The sequence below is a fragment of the Mandrillus leucophaeus genome, unplaced genomic scaffold, assembly GCF_000951045.1.
Source record: "Mandrillus leucophaeus isolate KB7577 unplaced genomic scaffold, Mleu.le_1.0 Scaffold456, whole genome shotgun sequence".
Classification (NCBI taxonomy): Eukaryota; Metazoa; Chordata; class Mammalia; order Primates; family Cercopithecidae; genus Mandrillus; species Mandrillus leucophaeus.
In genome coordinates this window covers 2,284,068-2,309,693 of record NW_012104876.1, presented here as the reverse complement: position 1 = coordinate 2,309,693, position 25,626 = coordinate 2,284,068, and positions in this window count along the sequence as shown.

Below are 25,626 nucleotides of genomic sequence, written 5' to 3'. Positions count from 1 at the left end.
AATTCCAGATTACTTAGCCTAACACAGGAAGTCCTCTATGGTCTATGCCGTATCCTCTAGCCTTCTCTCTGGCTTATTCTGATTTACACTCCAGACTCCAGGACAATCAAACTTGCAGTTTTCCACATGGTTCCTGGGGTTTTATGCTTCTCAGTCTTTGTTCCTACTGGATTCCTCTACATAGTTTTCCTCATCTACCCACATCTCTTTTCCTCTTACCTAAATCCTATACATCTTTAAGTCTCAGTTAAGTTTTCCTTTGACAACCCAACTTGTGCTGAGGAAAGCATGGAGATGGAAGTTGGGGATGGAGAGGGTGCCCTTTAAGTTGTTTCCTTAGCCTACAGTGCATAGCTCTACCTCCCACTGCCATTAAATAACTAATAACATAGATTTTTCAATGTTCTACTTATGTATCTCTTTTCCCTATCAAGTTGCTCAAAAGGTCAGTGAAAAGAGGAGCTATTTCTTATTTAACATTGTATTCCTAGCAACTATTCTTATTTAACATTGTATTCCTAGCAACTAGCAGAGTATCTGCTACACACTATGAACTCAAGACATCTTTATTAAATGAATAAATGAATAATCAGAACGCTAGCATCAAAAGGGATTTAATGAATTATTCTGTTCAATTTTCTTACAAAAACCATGAGAAAACATGTGCCCAGAGAAGGTAAATAGTTGATGGAAGTCACATAGTTAAAATTGAACCAGGTTTAAGACTAAAATTCCTTTTCTCCCTGTCTTCTTTCCATTTTCTGACACTAGCCCTCGACTTATTATCTCTTAAATATCCACCAAATAGATAGGTACTTCTCTTGAGAGAATTTTCAATTTATAAATCTCTGTTCAGATGCTTTTCTCTCCTATTTTCTGGCAAATACCATCTGTCAACTGATATTTTATGTGAATGGAATAACAGAAGGTTTGTGCACTTCTGAAAGTGTTAGAAGTTAATACTTCCCGCTGTGATCCATATTTTTTTGCTTAAAGAGAAAAAGTCTTTTTCAGCATGAATAAGGAAAAACCAGCTTGAAGCTTAACTAATTCATTTACAAGCTGTGATTTAGTTCAAGATTGCTTTGATTCCTATAACTTTTTTGGAAGTGAGACATGGCTGCTTTTTTTAAAAAAAATTCCATCCTCCAAAATATATTAGAACAAGGAGTCAATTACATTGTTAGATTTGAAGCTATTAAAGAATTTACAAGGGAAAATGGATGATGTGGACTCCCTGAAAAGTAAACCTCTGCATACATACAAAAATGACTAAAATAATAAGGTAAACAACAGATGAGAAAAAAAGTTAAGAGTAAATATGACAAAGAGTTGCTGTCTACATAATCTAATAAGCTCATACAAATTGGTGAGATAAGTGGGTAATGGAGATGAACAGCTTATAAAAGAAAATGCTATTAGTAAACAGGCATATGAGAAAATATTTAAACCCTCTAGCAATCAAAAAAATAAAAAAGAAAATTAATGAATTGCATTTTATAGGTATTAAATTAGTCAAAATCAAAATGTTATTGTTCATCCATGATGCTTGCAAAGTTGTGGTAAAATTAGTACATGCCTCTATTATTGGTGGCTTAGTAGCTTAGAATAAACAATAAGAATATATTAAGATATAATCATGGTTATGAAAAAATAATACTCTGTAGGGGTGTGGATCCTATTCCTCTGTCCTCATGTTTCCATAAGACAGCTTTGGCTTCACTACCCAGGAGAAAGTAGTATCAGAGAGACATTTTAAGGTCTTCTCTTTATTTTTTCACCCTTTCCTTACCTAGGGAGAAAAAATGATTTACATGATTGGTGAAATGGGGAAAGGTGTCACTGGATACACGCATATATCTGTTTCTTGCTTCGTCTGTCTTTAGGGGCACTTGTTTTCTCTATCCTTGCTCCATATATGGTAAAGACAGCTGGATCAGGGCTCAGGACCTACTTTCCATAGGGAAAACTGAAAGTCTCCCTCTTTTCTTTCCCTCTGACTCTTGCTCAGCCTGGGTATGTATCAGTCCTCCATGTGGCTAGCTGGCTAAATTCCTGGTCTGTAGACCCAAGGCTTCCCATATGTAGGTCTCATAATACAGATTGAGGGGAAGTAATATGGAATTCCCACTTTGGCAACCAGTCCAAACCACTTCTTCCAATCCAGTTTTACTGACTATAAACAAATATTTAAATTAACCTGGCTCCTAGGCCTATTTTTTTGATTACTTTCAGAATGAAAAAGGACAAGCTGAGTAATGAGTTCCTGCCAACTCCAACACAGTTGTCTGTGAGTCTAGAAAGGAATCCAGCAAAATGAAGCCTTTTGATTTATTGAGGAAATAAATACGTGCCTGTGCATTCTTTTCCTTTGTTTTATTTGGTCTTGTTTGAGATATTAACAGTTCTAAATCCCAGGCAGGTAGTAACTATTCCTGGACGTAGTCCAGGTAATGCTGTGTGGCTGGTATATACCCAGAAACCATGTTTTCAGGGCATCTGAAGGCTTCATGGGGGCATAGGGAGTCTTATATTTCCCAGAGGTAGTGCTCACGGGTATAACAGTGAGAGCCTGACCCAAGGTGGGTCAATAAGATATCTTCTCTAGTATTTTAAAAGCTAATCTGCATAAATAAAATTGCTGTATATTGAGAAATGGACAGGCAATGGGGAAAAAGAGTATATGCAGGGTGTAGTAAAATTCTTTGCTGTAGTCATTGCTGACAACCAGCTATACACCTCATTCTATACTAGGTAATCTAAACTAATACATCCTCATTTTTGCATAAGCTGATTTAAATTGGGATCTATCTAGAGTTCTGATGACTGCAGATCATACCTGTATCTGTGACACTGTGCCCCATCCGGACATTATCATTAGGGGCATGTCTTAGTCCATACAGTTTGTTGTAACAGAATAATGCAGATTGGGTGTCCTCAACAACAGAAATTTATTTCTCATGGTTCTGGAGGCTGGGAAGTTCCAAGATCAAGATTGCTGGCAGATCCAAGGCCTGGTGAGAACTCACTTTCTGGTTTGTAGATGGTCATCTACTTGTTATACCCTCAGATGAAAGGGAGAGAGAGAAAGTGAAAGAGAGAAACTCTGTCATGTCTCTTCTTCTTGTAAGGGTACAGATCCCATTCATTAGGGCCCCAAGCTCATGACCTAATCAACCTTCAAAGGCCTCACCTCAAAATACTATTATGTTGGGGTTTAGCCTTCAACATATGAATTTTGAGGGGACACAAACATTAGTTCACAGGAAGGTGCTTTCAGGCAGTAATGAAGCTGCCCTGAGTCTCATTCCTGGCCCACTTAGGAAGGTTGTACGAAAGTCAGTGAACTTAACCTCTGTTGAAAACAACTTATTCTGCATATGTGCCATAAGAAGTCATATTTTAAATAATCCCAACATCAAGTGTTTTCTCAAAAGATTAACTCAAAATTGTTCAAAATCACTCACTGTTAGAATCACAGGTGTGAATAAGTAGCAAGTTCATGAATTGTGCATTAGTTTATATATTTTCCTCAAGGCTAATTGTTTACTTTATTTTTTCTTCTATTAGCATTGTCAGTGCACAGTGATATGTGGTAAGCCTTGCGTCTTGATGAGAAACAAAAAGAAATTTTCAAACATGGGCATAATTATACAATGACATAGAGTTTGTTTCTCTTTCTACCAATTAGCTCTCATCAAGACAAGTGTTTTTGGAAATTAACACAATCAACTCTGGGAATAAATATGTAAATATGTAAACAGAGTCTATGCATCTATGACCACTTTTCCTTATGAAGCACATTATTTAGAGTTATCCTTTAGCTATTATATCACACAAAGGGTGTGCGTGTGTGTGCACATGCATGTGTATACATGCACACACGGGGTTAGCTGAAATCCACTAAGTAAATGTTTGCTGTTTTCTAACTTGAGAGCTTTCTTTTCTGACCTAAGTGGATGCCAGCGATTATTATAGGCTTTACACTTGGAGAAAAGATTCCATTCTCTCCTTGACACACTAGGGATTCTTTGCTATTATCAACCCTGCCAGGTGAACCCTTGAAATAGCAGTCAATATTTCCTTTGGCTTAAGTCAAATTCTATTTCCATTACTTGGGAATACAGGGAATATTGGTAATGGCCAGAAACTCTAGAATGAGTTAATGTTGTCAGTCACTTATTGGCATAAACTCCTCCAACACCCTCATTTTATAAATGAATGTGGTTGGGTTCTAAAGAATTCCTTAGACATTTTGGAACAAAAAAAAAATTGGCAATCACATAAATACCTTTCAATGTCTCTGAAAGTTTCATTTCATTGCAAGTTTATTTCCCTCCCCTTTCCATGATTGTCTCATGAAAAGGAAGAAATCAATAAATATTTTGTTCTCCAGCTTTCTTCTCCCCTTTCCATAACTATGACATGACCTCAAGCCACCTTCTAGAACTTTGACTCACTCTTTAATTTTTCCTCACAGACCTTATGCTTATATTGAAGACTAAAGAGAAAGTCTACTCCCTCTATGTAGTATATGTGTCAAGGCATATAAGCTGGTAGAAAAATATAGACATCTTCATAGATACTTGTTATTAGTGAACAAAGTCATCCAGAATGGCAGTAAGCATGGGGCAAAGGGTTTGTATTTCATGTGAGGGGGTCTCCGACTCAGTGAAGACTGCCGTGTGCTTAACATGCAGATTAATGTGGTCAAAAATACTAATAAACCTTTATAATGTGTGAATATGTAGAAACACCTAAAGTGAATTTGCCAGTTATGGACATTAGAAAGTGATTAATTTTTATCATAGTCTAATTATTTGTATATTAAAATTTATGAAAGTCTGCCAAAAACTTTCATAAGCCTGTAAAAACAGCATTATTATTACATAATTTCTCTGCTCCTACTCACAGCAAAACTCCTAAAAATAGTTATGTATACTCATTGTCTCTCCTTCTTTGCATTCCATTGTCTTCTCAATCAACAATTTTTTACCAAGCATTTTTCAGCAACCACCCTTAACACGTTTTTCAGCAACCTCCATGTGGCTAGGTCTACTGGTCAATTCTCAGGTCTCATTTTACTTATTCTCTCAGCAAAATTTGATATGGTTTATCACTCTCTTCCTCATCTTGAAGCACTTCCTTCTGAAACATCATTTTTCCTTGCTGCTTCTCCTATCTCATGGGTTGTTTCTTCTCAGTTTCCACCAGATTTATTTAACCTCTTAATGAAAGAGTGACTCAGGTTTAATCCTTGGACCTCTTCTTTTATTCAACTACATTTTCTCCTTTAGGAGTTGATATTTTACATTGCTATGGTTTCAAACACCTTCTATATACTGAAAATTCCAAAATTTGTCACTCCATATCTAAGCATTCTTTAAGCTCCAGATGCATATATTCAACTGATGCCTCAACATTTCTACTTAAATATCTAATAAGTATGTCAAACTTCACAATTCTACCAGAACTAGTGATTCTTCTCCCAAACAATGTTCTTCCATCTTTCCTATCTCACTTGATATCTCAAGTGAGATATAGTTCCTGTCTCACTTGATATTTCCTATCTCACTATCAAACTTTTCACTTGCTCAGACCTAAACTCTCAGAATCATTCTTGGTACCTCTATTTCACTCACATGTTGATATGGTTTGGCTGTGTCCTCACCCAAATCTCATCTTGAATTCCTATGTGTTGTGAGAGGAGGTTGAACTATGGGGGCAGGTCTTTCCCATACTGTCCTCGTGATGGTGAATAAGTCTCACGAGATCTGATGGTTTTAAAAATGGGAGTTTCCCTGCACAAACTCTCTCTTTTTGCCTGTTGCCATCCATGTAAGATGTGACTTGATCCTCCTTGCCTTCCACCGTAATTGTGAGGCCTCCCCAGCCACCTGGAACGGTGGTCCAATTAAACCTCTTTCTTTTGTAAATTACCCAGTTTTGGGTATGTCTTTATCAGCAGTGTGAAAACAGACTAATACACACATCATATCCAATCTATCAAGATATTGTGTAGGCTTTACCTCCAAAATATGTTCGAAATATGAATACTTCTTATCACCTCTGCTGATGAAAATCAGGATCTAAGCCAACATCATTTCCTGCCTGGATTATTGTAATAGCTTCCTAACTGCTCTCTGTTTCCACTCTTGCTCCCCTTAAAGTCTATCGTCTGCAGAGAAGACAGAGTTATCTTTTTAAAAATGTAAATCAAATGAAAGTACTACCTTGCTTAAACCTCCATAACATCCCATCATACTTAAAATAAAACAAAACTCCTAACCATGGCCCAGAAGGCCTCTTATGCTCTTGCCATATTTCTTATTGCTCTCGATTTTCCTCAGTTGGCTCCAGCCTCCTCTATGTTTCTCCAATATATTTAGCACACTCAATTTAGAGTCTTTGTACTTTCTATCTCCTTTGTCCTTCACCCAAATCTTTGTATGTCTAGATTCTTTATTTTATCTGGGTCTCTGTTTAAAGTCTCCTTCTCAAAGAAGCCTTCCTGGAGCAGTTTTCAAAAAGTTAATCTATCCTCTTCATCATGCTCTATTTCCTTATTCTGCTTTATTTTTTCCATAAACCATACCACTCTCTGAAATTATACATTAAATTATTTTTTGCCCATTTATTGGCTGTCTCTACACATAGACTATGAGCTTCTTGAAAGCAAGGGCTTTTCTTGTTCGCTATGACAAACTTAGTACTTACCAAATACTAGGTACCTTATACGTACCTGTGAGATGAACCAATCAAACATCCTACTTCATACAAGAGAAAACTGAGGCACGAGAGGTTAAATAACTTTTCCAAGGTCATAGAGACAGAGCTTCGACTTAAAGTCATATCTCCATTGCATTTACTCTGATTGAAATTATCCATGCTCATGCACAATGCTTGAACAGAAAACCGCTGAGGTCATAGTGTATCACGAAGTTTTTTTATTATATGTAGCAGCAACATTCTGCATATCACAAGGTAAAATCTAGCAGACTAGCTTGTAATAAATTGCTAATGAATGCACCAATAGATGAGATTTAATACTTAGTTTTCCAAAGGCAAGTCTACCACTGAATTCAAACTTCAACTGATGATGATTGGATTTCTCCTTAGACATGTCCTTTTTTAAAATGGATGGGTTGATTACAAATAACTCATCTTTTCAGATTGCTCATTACTTAACAAAGAAATAGATGAAGTGAGCATCCTCACTGCTGCCTTTTGCAAATGGAAATGTGGTTCAGACATCCAGGACTGCACGTTAAGTTGACTTTTTAAAAATAGAGACTGACAACTTTAATAATTCAAGGCATAGATGTCTCTATCTTTGCACATGAGCTTTTTTAATCTTTGGAGACTAGGACATAAATCATATCTTTGGTACAAAGTAAAAGTAAGTTTGCTTTAATTGTGGTCTTTTGTAGATAGCTCTGCCTCACAGTGTGTTAGTGTCAAAAAAAAACCTTTTGTTTTCTGAGAAAAAGAATGCTCACAGTCCTAGGTCTACACTAAAGTCCATAAAATGAAAGATATTTGCAAGTAATCTTTCAACCTGCAGGAAATTTCGTCATTCCTGATTCATTTCTTTGGATCTCACATCTTGGTCTTTAATGACTTTTCCCTTTGAGCACAGATACCCTGGGTCAGGGTCCTCTACCCACCTCAACCAGTACTACTCTTTAAATAGTCTATAAAATCCAAAGGCATCTGTTCTACTCATGATGCCTTGATGGTATGAGTGGTGGGAAGGAATCACTTGTATCTGTAAGTAGTGTCTACATGGGCAGGATTTTCCACCCTTCTGATAAAACTGGTCAGTTAGTAATTCTTTTGAGTCAGAAGGGTAGCATGAGCATGTTCCCTCCTGGATTAATCCCTATCCACAAGGCAGGACAAAACAATATATTGAGTGAAGGTGTACCATATAAGTTTGTGTATGGATGGAGCCCCAGGTCTACTCTTGAAGGGAGTTACAGATAAGATGTATAAAGTCAAATTTCTTATCTTTGGACAGCTCTAGGATTATTTGAATATGCTGAACAAGCTGAATCATCCTTGGAGTCAACCTTCAGTTCTGTCTTCTTCTATTTTATAGCAGAAGAGTTAAGGGTTATGGAGCGAAGAGAGACCTGGATTTGAATCCTGGGTTACCGGCTACTTGCCCTTAGGCAGGTTACAAATCTTTTGTGTCTCCATCTGCTTACTTGCAAAACAGAGAAACTATTAGCCCCTGTTTCATGAGGACTGTTGTGAGGATTAAATGAACTGATGTTTGTAAAATGCTTAGCATGATGCCTAACACATAATGCAGTTCAATAAATGGGGGCTATTATCGTTGTTGATGGTGATGTTGCCTTCTCTAAGTGGAATTGTGTTGTATCTTTGTTGCTTACCAGCTGTTTGACTTTGGGCAAGTCAGTTCACATCTCTGGTTTCCCCTTTTGTCAAATAAGGATAATAACAGTTCCTACCTGAAATGGTTGTTGTGAAGATTACACAGGACAATCAGTGCAAAGCTCTTCGCAAAGCACCTGATATGTTGTAAGTAACCAAATAAATGTTGATATTATCTTGTTGCTTCCTCCTCTTCCTGACCAACCAACATCCTGACCAAAATGAATATTTTATTGAGGAAGGAAAGTAGAGGCATGGGAAAGAATCTGAATACAAGACAGGTGTATTTGTACACAGAGGGAGGTGAGAATTTGGTGAAGTATCAAATATTGTAATACAGGCACATAATTCATACATAGAAAAATGTAAATTTAATTAAAACATTAAAATACATTTTCATTTTAACATTGTGGAAGATGACAATATAATGCATCAAATTTGATTAAGAATGAATTATAAACTTAAAATTATTCCACAGTGTGGTGAAACTTGAAGATTTCTGAGGAGTGATTACAATAATTAAATTAATTCCCCTTCCACCTTCAGTAATTAAAACCCTTGCCCACTTTGAAATCATTGGAAGGTAATCTCTGGTCTACTTTTTTGGCCATTGGCACAACACCACTCTTTTCTGTCATGCTGCTTCATCATCTTCATGCGTAAACTTTGACTCCTGTCCATAAATCAAATTTTCTCAAACTAGATGTTCAGTCTAAACTCATTGAGAATATGTTTGCTGTTTATTCCATATATGAAAAAAATACCCAATTCTCTCCATTACAACCACAATTTCTGATTTTAAATACCTACAAAAAGAAATTTTAACGGGACATATTTAAAATATTCAAGTGTCCACAATTAGAACTGTCAATCTCATAACTATATAATACCTTTATGGAAATTGAGAGCTATAAATATTTTGGTTTGATATTGATAATCTCAGTGCCCTATAAAAGCTTTTTAGATAACTTTTAGACCCTGTACAACAAACATTCTTATACAGTTAGGATATGCACTGATTCTAATCAGTAGCATCAGCATCTAAATAACGTAAAAATATTTCCCAACACTCAAATGGCTTAGTTCTGGGGATGATAGATCTTTAGAAATCTTCTACAATGCAGTTCATGGTTTCAAGTAACATCATATTTCCTTATGAGTAACTCAGCTTTCCACAAGGCCAAATGTAAAGTGCTCAGTCTCTATTTAAACTATTTTTCTAAGACTTTCTATTCCAAATACCCATAGTTCATTGTTTAGATGTATTTGTAGTATTGATTTTTACTGAGGATAGTTTTATAATAAATTGGTGATTAAACAGATTCAAGTTTCACATAGTTTTTGCTTCTGTTATTATTGTTTCTTTGATCTCCAAGACAGGTTAGAAATAGAAGACCAAAAATGAAACAGAAAAGATTAGGTAGCTTAGATAAAACTTACTTGGATCATAACACAAGTGACATCTATAACATAGTAGATGCTCAAAACAATCTTGGAAGGTAACCAAAAAGGCTTGATTCCAAATAGTTATTTTAATAGTAATAATCAGCTAATAAGATGATGTTTATCTATATTTAACTCTTTGACTTACTTTTTTTCTAAATTGTTTCTGATATAGAAACAGAGGGTCTGACTTTGGGGCATCCTGTGATTGTTCTTTTTCAAAAAATTGATTTATATAGATATATTTGGGAAGGAGGTGAATGTTTTACTAGAAAACAAGTGATTACTGAAGGAGATGTCTATGGATTCTTGGAGTTGCAATAAAATCACTAGTGGTAATAAATTATGGTTCCTAGTTTTGATATTTTTGGGAAAGTTATTGTTGTTTACAAGGAAACATTACACTTTAATGAATGGTTTTTAGTGATGCAGCCATTTATAAAGGACAGAAGTATTTGTTATACATATTTTTATTTACACATTTCACTTTTTATTATTAAATGATACATGGTACAGTGAATACATAATGGATGTAATACTGCCACCTCTTGGTTATGTAAATGGGGATCTCCAAAGTCATAATTCTCTGTATTGAAATTGGAAAATGCAAGTGCTTAAAAGTCAGCTAAGCCTTTTCTATTTTGGTTTAGTGAAAACAGTTGTAAATGAATATCTATGCAAATGCGTATGTTTTAAACATCTCTAAAAGGTGCATTATCTATGCATTAAAAGATATATGTGTTTATGAAACAAAAGTGACAGTGACATTTTGTGCTGAGGCATTCCAGAAAGCAATATTCAGAGTTGTAATAAGTTTAGAATTGTTTAGAGTGTCCTTTATTCAATCCAGATCAACTTAATCCAATCTTTGCTTAAATATAACCTAAAGCATAGAAATCCATTCATTTTCTTTTTTTAAAAGAGCATTCTTTCTTCATTTTAATCAATTTTAATCACTGAGCAAGGTATTAGATAACCAGATTATGGGCTGGAAAGGCTGCCATTTTCTTATTAAAGAAGGTCAAAACTTTGACTGAAACTGAATTAAGTGACCCAGGACAAAAAGGCTAGATAATTATCATTTTTTCTCTCACTCAGGTAGGGAGGAGTTTACAAATACAACACGCTGGGTAATGTTCACGTGGGTATGTGGATGGTACAATCAATTACCTATTTTAACAAAGAGGGCAAGAACTAACCACAGTGTTTCATCAGCATTGTTCTCTGGATAAACATTTTACTACTTTAATAACAGCTTTCATGTCTACCACACTTAATATTTTACACAGCCCCCTATTTGTCAGTTCACATGATCAGATAGTCAGTTTCCTAAACAGTGGAAGTGCATCATGCGGTCATAAAGAACCCACAGCTTTTCTCCGTCAGATAGTCAATGGTGCTCTTATCCAAATCAAACAATAATATGACCATTCTGTCATCCAGACACAAAAAGTGACCCTGCTGACACTGTCAGCATGACGGATGTGTACTTGGCAACTGGTGATAGCACTAAGGATTGTCAAATATTTTTGCTTGCCTGTTTCCCTTAGCAACCAAATACTGATCCAGGATTGGGGACAGAGGGTGTGACTCTAGAATGGTTATGATCTATGTGAAACCCCTAGGGAGAACAAATATCAATACTGGAAGAGACCTTAAAGACCATCTAGTCCAATTTCCCCTTTTGAAACATGGAAAAACAAGCGTCCTGAGAGGACACATAAGTTGATCACCAAGCAAGTGGGTCGCATAGCAGGACCAGGAGCTGAGTCCTCTAAGTGCAGGGCTAGTTCTCTCCTAACACACCATGCTGTCTCTGGGCTCTTTAGTCCTGCTTCAGCCTTCAGGTGTCTTCAGTTGTAGAAGAAATTGAGATCTGGTTCCTTGGAAGCTGCTTTCCAACTATGAACAGCAAAACATTTAAGCCATGTTGCCTTATTCAACGTTCTGATCCACACAATCCTGTTGGTTTCTGGGAATGCTTATAGGTGTGGAGGCACCTCCTATGTCAGGGGTACTTTTCCGACCCAACACATAACCTCTTCCGGTTTTGGAAATAAGTGTGTATGCCTTAAATGATAATCTCAGGCTACCCACCAAAGAGGAAGTTCAAAAATATGGCCTAAAAACTTAACATAGCCAGTGGAGAAACTGCCACCAGGGAGAAAAAGTGAAGTATCTTCCATGAGGTCTCGCAGAAGGATTGTGGCTGAGTGGAAGCTGGTGATTTTCCTACAGCATTTTGATATCTCTATTATTGCTATAACACATCAATTTGTAGGTAACTGGGGAGGAAGAGTTTTTAAAGAGGAAAAGAAAATTTGAGGCTAGAGGGTGTTCCATAAAGGCTTAATGATCCTGACGAGATGGTCACTGTTGTTAACTGACAATTAGAAAGGGAGATACTCATTTTCTTACAGTGAATATTCATCAAGTAGCAGCCTCTTTCCTGTCCCTCCCCCCACCCCACCCCCACTGTTCTCAGCAGCCGGCCTAAGAGCTGAACCAGTGTTGCAGAAAATTCAGAATATCAAAATAAGTTACAGCTTCAACTATGCTATGTTCTTCTGGCCCAATAATTAGTACCTGGATCCCAAAGTATGAAAGAAAATTGTACGTTTGTTAGAATAGCTCACAGTTTTTACACAGGTCACAGAAGCAACAGAGAGGCTCAGGCAAGGAAGTACAGGTCAATCATGTTTAATGCTGTAATATGGCATTGACTCCTGAGGCAGCAATTATTGCAGGGATTGTGATGCAAGAAAGGACTCTTTCTGTTGTTTGGCACCCACACAGAGTTGGAAACAGAAGAGCTTTGAACTCCAGGTAATGAAGGTCTCACTCAGTCAGTTAATGTGAGGCATTCTCATTTGCTTGCCAGCCATCTGGACAAGGACCGTGCAAGGCCAGCCAGAGCACATTGCTTTCATGGAGAGAGGCAAGGCATAGCGCACTGTGCGAGAAGTGGCCCTCTTGGGGCACAACCTGGGCCTGGCCCACTGTTCTAATGCTTCACGTTGGCAAATCTTTATTGCATTCAAAGGTCCTGGAGAAAGAGAGGGGAGCGAAGAGAGAGAGAGAGAGAGAAAGAGAGAGAGAGAGAGATTGTGTGTTTGTGTGTGGTGTGGAGGGTGTGTGAGAGAGTGTATTTTGAATTATGTGTCTAAGTATTACGTGAGGGCCTACTTTTGTGGTGAGTCTGTGGATGTGCCTTGTGGTTTGGGTAAAGCATTGTGAAAGGGGTGGGAGTTGTAAGGTATGTGTGGTTCATATGATGAGGGGGCAAGGAAGGGAATATTCCATTCATCAATGGCTTAGCCAGGTGAAGGGGATAACGACCAGTGTTCAGTAGTGGGATGGCTGAGAGGCACTAAAGGACCTACTATTTGGGGCTTTCTGGGACTCCAGGATGAGATATCATCCTAATCAGCAAATTCTGGACCTTTCTTTGTTTACAGACCACTGATAATAACAGCTGAAATATACTGGGCACTTGCAGTGTGCCAGGTACTGTGCTAAAGTCTTTGCATGTATGAGTTCATTTTATTCTTACAGTGCTGTGAAGTAGGCACTATTATTGCCCCATTTCTGTGGAAGAGGAAACTGAGGCACAGAGTGTCTAACTTCCCCAAAGCCACCCAACCAATAAATGGCAGAGCCAGAATTTGAATGCAGGCAACCTAGCTACATAGCCCATCCTCTTTGCCATTATTCTCTACACTATCTTATCTCCTCCCTATCAAGGCCCACTTCTTCTGCTGACCTCAACCCTCTGCCTTTGCAGAAGAGGAAATGGAAGCCAAGAGAGGAGAGGGAGATTGCCTTGGGCCAAAGTCACCTTCAGTAGAGCCTACTGTTCACATATACCCCCCCCATCATTGACCTTAGGCAGCCAGTCTCTTGGGAGGAAGCATCTAGTCTGTGAGCACCACACATTCTTTTGGCCCTTCTGCCGTTAGCCTTTATTTCAGGGGTTTGAGCACAGACAGTCAGAAAAGGAATCCCTTTGCTAGTTTTAAGATAAATGGAATCATTCAACTCCATTTCCCACTTGTCACTAATGTTGTGAATGGGGGTATATTTTGCTTAAGGCTGTGCACATATGCACCTTTCAAAGAGCTTCAATCTGTCAGTCTTGGAGCATTTGGGGGAAAATAAGTTTGACAAATCTACTGAAACACCTCAGGGACACTCATCCAGGAGGGTTATTGCCTATTTTTTTTAATAGCCAAAGTGCTAAGGCAGGATCTTTGATAAGACCAGAGGCTAAGCCATACAAATACGAAGATTCATTTATGAATGGCTTTTGGTGATATGACAAAATGAAATGAAGTACAAGAAACTGTAAAATCGCTTTTTACCTTTAAATTTTACGCTGTGTAACCATGTGTATATGATAAGCAAAATAGAACCACAAATGGTTAATCAGTGTTTTTTTACCATCTTCATGACCAACTTGTATGGACTGTTTGGATGCTAAAATCATTTATGTACAAGTTGGGCAAGGTTGCCCACTTCCAAAATGAGCTGCCTGGAGAGGAAGTAGCCCTAGCAGTGGTTGTGAGACGTCCCCCTCCTAAATTTTTTGGAGCAGCATATGGCCCATCTGGATGTCTATTAACTTGGAAATATGATGTTTTTAACCAAGAAGCAAATTCTTCACTTGAAAGAAATAGATACAAAGCCCAGCTTGTAACTTAGGAATTCACGTTATGCATTTTACTCGAAAAATGTGGCAAATGAGCCTAAAAATGAACTCACTATATACATCATGGCATGAGCCAACTTTCCGGAAAACTGTCAGAACAGCCATGGAGGATTAGAGGAAGCTTATTTGAGAGTACAACCTTTAAAAATGGCTAGACTGCTCACCGCATGCCAGTTAACAGGAGAGGTGACTGGTAGTTCTGGTGGGTGTAGGCTCCTCTGATTAAAAACAACAACAACAACAACAACAACTTTCAATAAAAGTTATACCTGCCTAAACTCCCCATAGCTGACAGGAAAGGGAGGGAGGAATAGGTGATTGACGGTAGCTTCTGACATATGGGAGACACACCATTTTAAACATTTATTTTGTTATCTCTTGAAAACAAAAACAAGAATTTAATATCAACTGTCAACAAGTAGAAGGACAGGAGAAAGATGAATACGGGGGATTTGGAAGTCAGACAAGTAGGTACAAATTTCTCTCAAATATTTCCGGTTCCACTTTTTGAAGTGTTAGGCAAATGCACAGACAGACGATAGATTTGTAGCTGGAAAATGATGCTCCTGAGATCCTAATTGTTATTTAAATAATGAGAACTGCAATAAGAATTTGAAAATATCATGGCAGTTTGTTAATCACTTTGATAGCTTCCAATACAATAAATGTCATGCATTCTGTATAGGGTTTTATGTTTCTTCTTTTGATCTATTTCTTTGTGCATTTCTTAACTTCTGTAGTTGTTTATTTGATTTTATAATCACAAACACTTTTTCTGTTAAATAGAAAAATTTTAAATCTATTTGACATAGACTTTAGAAAGAATATACAATTATACTGATCTCAAAAGCATGAATAACATTCAACAGTTTTCAAATACATTATCTCATTTGAGTCTCACAAACACTCTTCCAGATATGTAAGGCAGACCACTGCTATCTACATTTTACAGATAGAAAAGTGAGGTCCAAAGACATTAAGTGATTTATTAATATCACCCTGTAAGTGTCAGAGCCAAATGTAACCCATGTCTTCTGATTCTATCATATTACACCTGGATTATGTCTGGCTGCAGGGAAATCTGCAAATGTAAGATAACTCACCGGGCGCGGTGGCTCACGCCTATAATCCCAGCACTTTGGGAGGCTGAGGCAGATAGATCACCTGAGTTCAGGAGTTTGAGACCAGCCTGACCAACACGGAGAAACCCCGTCTCTACTAAAAATACAAAATTAGCTGGGTGTGGTGGTGCATGCCTGTAGTCCCAGCTACTTGGGAGGCTGAGGCAGGAGAATCGCTTGAACTTGGGAGGCAGAGGTTGCAGTGAGCCGAGATCGCGCCATTGTACTCCAGCCTGGGCAACAAGAGTGAAACTCCTTTTTTAAAAAACAAAACAAAACAAAACAAAACAAAAAACAGCCAAGGTGGTCAAGAGATCAAGGTCATCCTGGCCAACGTGGTGAAACTCCGTCTCTACTAAAAATACAAAAATTAGCTGGTTGTGGTGGCAAGTGCCTGTAGTCCCAGCTAATCGGGAGGCTAAGGCAGGAGAATCACTTAAACTCAGGAGGCGGAGGTTGCAGTGAGCACAGATCACGCCACTGCACTCCAGCCTGGCGACAGAGCGAGACTCCAAAAACAAAAACAAAAACCTCAAAGTGTTTCACATTGTTCAATGGAGAGCAGGCATACATTGAACAAGATGAACTGGTCATTCATCTTCCCATCTTTCTTCAATTCAAAATGGGGGATCTAGGCAAGGTTGGCAAGGATCATCTGTGTGATCCTAGTTCCCACTGGCTTCACTGGGCTGTTGGCCCATCCAAGACCAATCTTATAATTTATAAGGCCACATGCAAAATGAAAATGTGGGGCACCTTGTTCAAAAGTCATTAAGATTTTCAAGTCAGCAACAGCAGAGCAGTCTACAAAGTACAGGGCCTTTCTAGGCTCAGGCCCTGTATGACTACACAAGCCGCATGCCTAGCAAGCTAGCCCTGCCCCACCCAGAGCACTGATTGTGAGACCTTGGAGGATTTCTTCTCAGACAGGACTCCATTAGGAAAGTGACCAGACACCGTTTGACGTCATTAGCTCAGAGTGCCCAGGAGAAGAATGCTGAGGATGTTTCCATTTCCTCAAATGTATAGTAGAGAAAAATAAGCGACAACCAAGAAGAGAAAACAAATTATACTTCCCATTAAATTAATAGAAAACATCTGAATAAACACAAATGAGAATGCCAAAAGTTGCTCAATTATGGTACCAGCTATGTATGAGGTACTCAAAAAATATTTGTTGAAGGACTAATGGGATGAAAGCTATGCTTGAATCACATACCAACTCCCATCCCCCAGCCCCAACAGTTACTGTAATACGGAAATAGAAGACATGGATTATGCAAGCAAGTGATTCCCAGAAGCTGGGAACCTGGTGTCAATACTATTGGGGGGAAGAAACAATTTCCTACTAGGTAGAAGCCTCCAAAGGTTTGATCAGGTCAGTTTCCCAGTGTACCTAGTTTCCTCAGGATGAATATATTTAGTGTCTGTCAGTCATAGGGTTGTTCACACTGTACTGGTTGCTCCCATCAAGGATTCTGTAGGTTGCTGCTGCTGAAACTGAAAGTTACATGGGAGCTGGGGGTGAGGCACTAAATAGGAACAAAAATAGCTCTTTTCTCCTTTAAAATTGAAAATAGCAAGTTGAGTATCAGTTAAGAGTTCAGACGCAAGAATGGGGCTGACCTAAATTTGAAATCCCATTCTGCTACTTAACTAACCTCATGATCTTAGGTATGCTTCTGACCTTTCTTGCATCAGTTTCCTTCTATGTAAAATGAGGATAATTGCTAGCCTGTTCAGGTGTCGTAAGGAGATAATTAATGTATGTAAATTGATTAGCACAGTGCCTGGCATTCCGTTGGCATACAATGAAAGGAACTAGTATGATTATTTGAAGAATTAAATAAGTATAACAACTATTAGGGACCAAGTCTTAAAGCCCACTTTACTTACTCATGAGAGGTATAATGACCTTAAGAGTATCGACAGTTTATGGTCCAGTGATGTCAAATCTCAGGCTTGTAAAATATGAGAGCCTTCTCACAGTTTGTATGACTTCAGGTGTAGTTTAGAGAGTTTGAGGAGGCATAGCAAAGTTGTATCAAAATAGCATTTTTATTTTTAACTTCATTTTACAACATTTTTGTTTATTTTTATGTGGTTTAGTTTTCTATTAAAACTTCATTTCATACAAAGGTTTTAGTGACAGTTACATAAAGGACTGTAATAACATTTATCTAAAATAAATTATATATAAGGATTAGGTCTGGAAGGGAACATGAAAAATAACAAAGAGTTGTATCATCAGGAACAAGAACTTATTTTTTAAAATTCACTTTAATGTGGAATTGTTAATTTGGCAATAAATAGTCTTTTAAGTATATTTAGGTTTAAAGAAGGAAAGACACTCACTGGCATATTAGACAGTTTTACTCACGCATAATTTTAAAAAGAAATCCAGATGCACCTTGTTCTTGCATTTCCTTTAAAACATGAAACTGGAAGAAGAGGTCAAATACCCCAAATCGCTAAAGACTTGTATATTGATTTCAAGTAAACAACATTCTTTGATTTTTGTTTTTAAAATGGAGTACGTTGCTTTAAATAAATACTCACATCAAAACGAGGACTACAATTTTATCCATTTCTTCTTCCTGAGATCCACATCCCCAAGCTTTGGTTCCATTTGTACATTTACATGATCATTTCCCTACCATCACTACCACCACCAACCCACACCTGAAAGTAAAGAGAGTACTTCTTAAAAACTTTCTGTGAAGTTTATCCTTCTCCTTTTCTTTTCAAAATCCTCAATGGTACCCAAGTGGCTATAGGATAAAGTACAAATCCTTATTTAATGTGTTATCCATGATCTTCCACAGTTGGGCTTCTCTTTCTTCAATGTTGGCTCCTGAAACCTCATAGTAAACGAAACCTCCTTTCTCGATTGTTTCCTCAACCTGGCATACTTTTGCCTTCTCTGTTTCCTAGTTATTCCTGAAGGAACACTTCGAGCCCAGCATCCTGAAGAAAATCCCTCTCTTTCTCTTCGGGCCCTCGGACTTTCTGATTGTAGCACCTCCCCTGCATACTTGTGTACCTGAACATTCTTGGACCTGAGTACTTACTGCCTGATGCATGGCCTAGATCTCTATCCAGATATAGATGCCTCCTCTTCTCCCCAGCCAGCAGAGAAGGTGCTCATCAATGTTTGCTGATGATGATGGAACAATTTTTCTCAATAGAGCAGCTATTAAGAAAAACATTTGATGGAGAAATAGCCCTAATTTTTCTCTTTAATGTCCTCTAAGCACTTACCTACAGTTTCAGTTTGAAGCGTACAATTGTGTTATTTGCTACCATCTTACTTGTACTTGCTCTTAAGTCCTTTTTTTCACCTGTGTGTGATCTTCTCTACAGGAATCTAAGCTCTCCAAAGGCAAGACTCTGACCTTTTTTTTTTTCTTCATCTTGCATAATATTGAACTTGGCAATGTCAACCTAGAGTTTCAGTCAAGCCTAGTTATCTAAGAAACCACAAGTGATCAAGAAGGGGGGTACGGACAACATCTGAAAGGGCAAAGGTCTCAGTCAAACTCCCTAGATGACTTCTTCTAAGTCTGATTATTTTCATTAGCAATTGTGCATCTAGTAGCTTGGCACAAAGATTTTTTTTTCATAAAAACTGTAATGCCCCTCTTTGTGGGTGTGAGTGGGACTCATAATGGTGGTGGCATTTTTTGGAAAACAAGGTATATTTGAAATAGAATGTAATGAAGCCTGAAATTCATTTAACCAAGGAGAGCTTTCCAGAGGGATTGAGATTAGTAGTGGGTTTGAGAAGCCAGTGTGTGATAGTGGAAAAAGTCCTGGACTAAAGTTCAGGAAACCTGTTCAGGTATTGCATCTCCTTAAACCTTTAACCTTAATTTTCTCATCCGTAAAATGAGAGGGCTGATGTGGCTAATATTATAGAATCTCAGAATTCTTAAGGAGCTTCATCAGATACTAAAACCCCTTCTCCAATATCTTCATCAATGGGCCACAGATTCTGTTTTTATATTCTGTGAAGTAGACCTCACAACCTGTCTAGGAAGCTTATTTTCATTTTCTGCAGCTCAAACTCTTGGAAAGTTTTATTTTCTCAAATGATCTTTATAGCTGAAAACTCTTTCAGTTGCATGAGATAATTGGGGTAATCTGGCAGATCAAATTTGGAGGCCACATCAGGCACGGGAAAATAGATGGTGCAATAGAAAGGGGAAAATCAACAACCCTGAAGGAAGGGGGTTCACAAAAGAGAAAGCCGGGAAGACAAGGAAAAGGAGAGAAAAAACTTTAGCTATGACACAGAGATAGTCAAAAATGCAAGTAAAATGTGGGGACAATGCATGTTTTGGAGAAACTGCAAAGGCCAGGAGGATCAGAATAAAACTACTTTTCACTGGCATGGTGTGGACCGTGAGGGTCCTCCGTGGCAGGAGCAGCTAATCCCATATCCTCTACTTTCTTAATACATTGCTGAGCACATATCAGCTCTCAAGGATCTGAAACATAGTTCACAATCCCTGGTGCTGTGTGTAAATTATCAGGATTGCTTCCTGCTGGAATTTCTTTAATTTGTCTAAGTATCTAAATGAGTACGAACCTTGAAATATTCTTTTTTTTTTTTTTTTGAGACGGAGTCTCGCTCTGTCGCCCAGGCTGGAGTGCAGTGGCCGGATCTCAGCTCACTGCAAGCTCCGCCTCCCGGGTTTACGTCATTCTCCTGTCTCAGCCTCCCGAGTAGCTGGGACTACAGGCGCCCGCCATCTCGCCCGGCTAGTTTTTTTGTATTTTTTAGTAGAGACGGGGTTTCACCGTGTTAGCCAGGATGGTCTCGATCTCCTGACCTCGTGATCCGACCGTCTCGGCCTCCCAAAGTACTGGGATTACAGGCTTGAGCCACCGCGCCCGGCGAACCTTGAAATATTCTAACAAATTCATTTTCAGCAAAACCTCCAATCGCCCAAAGTGCAACTTCTCAGCTTGATAAGAACAATGATCAATGAACACTTGGATTCACAGTAGTTATTTCTGCCTTCAGACTACCCTTTTCTCTTGTCACAGTTTCCATCACCCTGTTGACACTGTCCCTGAGTCACTTGCCATCTGAATGCACATACCAGCTGCGTGGGAGGCAGTCTCTAGAGGTGCTGAGGGAAGACAGCCTGAAATGAAATATTTGCTCCAGCAGTTTTAACAGGGCTGCCTGAAAGGTGGTGAGGCTGTATGGATGCCTGGGAGAGGGAGCAGGAAAGAGGGAGGGAGCTAACATTTATTGAAACCATTACTGCTATGATCCAGGTGTAGTGCTAAATTCATGAATCTTCTCATTTACTCTCCACAAAATTGCTTTAAGCTGAGTGTTATTATTATCCCCATTTCACATTCATTTATTCATCCATTCAGTAAACACATATCTCTGATGTGAAACTGAACCCAGGAGATGGAAAGACGATTGGAGGGCACAGAGCTGGTACCCTGTCTGTTTGCCCTATTCTGTGCTGAAATAAGAGTATCAAAATATGTCACTGGTGATCAGATTTTTAGAAGCAGTTTTATTTCCTATCTCCTGAAAGTGATAACACAAATAGTAGTAAGGCAAAATAAATCAATTGATTACAAGTGGGGTCTGTAGGTATATTAGATAACAGGACAAAGTAACTAGGAGTTTGGGAACTCATCACTGCGTTGAATGTTGTTGTAGATAGTTCCACTGGAAATGGGGAAGACCCATGTCTTCCAATACACTGCTCTGCTTTGTAAGTGTGTATATTTGTTTTTTTTTTATTTTGTTTGTTTGTTCATTTTTTCATACAGAGTCCTGCTCTTTCACCCAGGCTGGAGTGAAGTGGTGCAATCTTGGCTCACTGCAGCCTCCACCTCCAAGGTTTAAGCGATTCTCATGCCTCAGCCGTCCAAGTAGCTAGGATTACAGGCTTGTGCCACCAGGCCCAGCTAATTTTTGTATTTCTGGTAGAGATGGTGTTTTGTTATGTTGCTCAGGCTGGTCTTGAACTCCTGGTCTCAAGTGATCCACCTGCCTTAGTCTCCCAAAGTGCCGGGACTACAGGCGTAAGCCACCACACCCTCCAAGAGTGTATATTTGAACCTATTTCTTTGACAAGCCTACCTCTGAGGAAGTTCCTGTGGTCCCTACCTAAATCCTCTAGATTGACTTCCAAAGAACTAGTTTGACGGGATTCTTCTCTCACTTGCTTTAGGTTTATGTAGATGCAACTAGGAAATTCAGTAAAGTCAATGATTGCTTTTGCCTCTCCCCAGCTCTGTGAGGGAACGACTTAGAGGTCATCAGGTTGTGCAGGCCCAAGTTACCCAGACTGCAATCTAAACTTGAAGGTGCAATAAGCCTTGGCACAGAAAACTGACAACTGCTGCTCATAGCTCTGCTCTCCCTGTCATGAGGCCTCACAAGGCTAACACTGATTCTAGCCATAGTGTGTTAACAAGCTCATAAAGCTGTGGGGTGAGTGAAATAAAACTTAATGCCTCCTCTTGCTTTGTAGCTGAGTCTTAGCCATGACCAGTCATTGTGACGTTTGTTCAGGGATTTGGTGGAAGTTGTAAGTTCCTTTCCCCCTTCCTTCCCAGCTCAACTAGAATCAAGGATCTGTGAGTACAAGAAAAAGCTAGGGTTTAAACTAGTTTCCAGGATACTGAAGGCAACAGTCCCATTAAAGAGGACTCCAGGTTAAGGAGGAGATTAATCTCAGATGTTACAACTACAGTCCTCAATGATTGTAAGGATAGGGGCTACTTTTAATTTCTGTAAACCTTTAGAATGCTGATGGAAGAGGAGTAAGGAGGCCAGGACTGAGCGGGGGAGATATTTACAGAAAGTCCCTGGGCATGGTCAGGGAAGAAAGACAGATGGTATGTATGTACTGTTGTCCTTGAGTGGGTAAGGGGAACAAAAAGGACATGAGTCCTCTGAGGGACCCTGAGTGGGATGGGGACTGCTTCTGTCTTGAAGAAATATTAAATACAGGTTAATATTTGCAAAGTGGCTACTATGTATTAGGCTCTATGTCAAATGTTAGACACATTTTTTTCTTTTAATTCCCCTGTCAGCTTTATGAATGAGCTATTATTCCTTTGATTGTGTAGATCACAAAAAATGAAGTTCAGAGACCAAAGCACACAGCTAGTTTGTGCCTGCTATAGACTAAATCTTTCTGTTCCCTGAAAATTCATATGTTATATGTTGAAATCTAATCTCCAATGTGATGGTGTTAGGAGGTGGGACCTTTGGGGGTGATTAGGTCATGAGGGTAGAGCCCTTATAAATAGGATTAGTACCCTTACAAAAGAGGCCCAGAGAGCTTCTTCACCACTTCCACCATGTAAAGATAATAGCAAACATAACAAAACAAAACAAAAAAGCAAAAAAACCCATCTACGAATTATAAAGCAAGCCCTCACCAGACACTGAATCTGTTAGTACCTTGGTCTTGGACTTCCCAGTCTCCAAACCTATGAGTAATACATTTCTGTTGTTTATAAGCTACCCAGTCTGTGGTATTTTGTTATAGCAGGCTAAAACAGTAGCAGAGTCCAGAGAGAAACACGTCTGTCTCTAATAGTTCTTTTCACTAAATCAGCTGCCTTTAAGAAAAGGAAGCTAAAAATGCTGAAGCATGCATACCTCCTTCCAGAATCCCATAGTCACCAATGGGACAGCAAGAAGCAAAAGTGGACAGTAGAATAGAGGTGGGATAAGGAAAGCAGGGTAGCTGCAGAATGCTGAATGAATTCAGGCTGCTCAGCAGCCTCCCACTCTTCAAGGACCTCAGGATTCCAAGGAATAACATAGGCAAAGGCCAAGGGAGTTTGCACTTAATAATGAAGTAGCAGGAGCAAGAGTGATGTCATTAGCACACTACTTTCCTGGTCATTTTTACACAGTTCCTGCTGCAGGAAAAGAGTCCCTCACATCTCAAGATGCTGGCCTAATGAGAGTATGTACCGCAATACAACAAAGGGCTCTTAAATCAATAGTGCTTTCTGGCACATGCCTCCTTGGTAAGTGCTTTTGCAGGGTGGACATAAATATAAGGCACGATGTAATATTTAAGAATAACCTTTAGCTATTAAGCTGATTTCCTATCAAGCTGTTACCTTTGCAATAGAAGCTTACTAATTTACACTGGCATAAAATCCCCAAAGGCAGAAAGGCAGGTACATCATGCAACACACCATACACAGGCTGCCAAGGGAAGTGTGAGGGGAATATAGGTAGGGAGGATTTGTAGCTTTGTAATTCAGGAGACACACCATACACAACATCAGTCTCTGACTTTTCACTGTCCTAATAAACAGTGGTAAAAAGTTGGTTGCTTTTCCATGTTTCTGCATTTATATGCTTGCCCATGACTCCAAATGAAACAGTCAGCTACAGACCTTTTTGTCCCTACCAGGAAAAAGTGAAATTTAAAACACTTTATAAATAAGCCCAACTCAGAAAGCTGGTATCAGAAAACGAAAACACTTTTGTGCCTTTTACCAATCAGTTCTTCATGCGGAATATTTTCTAATCTAACAGGCACTCTCATTTAAAAAAAATATTTTCCTAGCAAGGAAAAAATTCTTCACATGGTAAATTATAATCTTTTTAGTTTTATAGTCATAGATCTTCCAGGATTTCTGGTACAGCACATTCAATAAAACGATGTAGCATTTTCTTTTAGTAGGCAGAAGTGGCAAGTCGTGAATCCATCCTTAGTCCTTCAGGTGGCTTAATGAGCAGGGACATATGAAACAACTTTCCTATCCCTGAGCACGTCTGCCATAGTTTCCACTCAGATACTTAAAACAAAAATCAAATAGGCAATGGTTAAGAAGCCTCTGTTTGCCTGTTGTAATCCTCACCAGTCATCCATGGCTTTTCTAGTCTCTCTTTCATAGCCCAAATTCCAAATACATGCATCTATGCATACATATGTGAAAGACAACCTTCATTTCCAGAATAGAGAATGGTATGGGGGGTCTAAGCACCAGACCAGGTTAGAGGTGCTATGTGAAATAATAATTATAGCTTATAGCATGCATTTACTGAGCACATACTATGGGCCAGGAAAACTGCCAAAATGTTTTCCCGGCATTATTGACTTTGATCCTCCCATTGCATTTATCACCATTTCATATATGAAGGAAATTGAGACTCAAAGAAGGCAAGTGGTTTTCCCAAATTCACACAGCTAGTAAGCAGAAGAACTTGGTCTGCAGCCCAGGTTTCCCTTACCCATTGGGTACATTCCTTAGTGATTTCGTTGCCTACAGAAAATATGGCAACCCAGTTCAAGACCTGGAGGGTAATTAAAGCTATATCGGCCTTCATTTTTGTAGTACAATAAAACAGATGAATGCAAGTGCAGGTCTAATGTAGTGAGCAACAAACATTCCAGTAGAACAGCTTCTTCACATAACATTATCTATGTGAATGTCTTCAAGTGCAGATGTCAATGTAGTTTAACAGGGTACAATTAGAGTCCTTTTCCATGCAGGCTGTGGTGTTGCATAAATTTGTTGTTCACCTACATCGACATGTCTTAATGAGAGTTGGGCGGATGTCTGACTAAAAAGGTTTAGTTTTTAGTAAGTCCCCCTGAGAATAACCAAGAACACAAAGGGAAAGCAATTGCCAGAACAGATTATGAACTTTAAATGGAGATTTTTCAGAGTGAAGACAAAATGAATTAGCTCAGGAGCTAACCACATGGTGGAAAAAAATGCATTGCTTGACTCAATGATCTCTCAGGAGAGGCAAGAAAACTGATTTTCTAAAGTATATAAACTAATCCAGCCGTTCTACTTTGGCTTTCTGGCTGCAGTCGAGTATCTAAAATTAAACGAAGTACTGAAGATCAAGAGCAAGTGAACATGAAAATCCACCCATTCACATGCTAACAAAAATTCTTTTTTTCTAATGTTGAACATGTTGGAGATTGA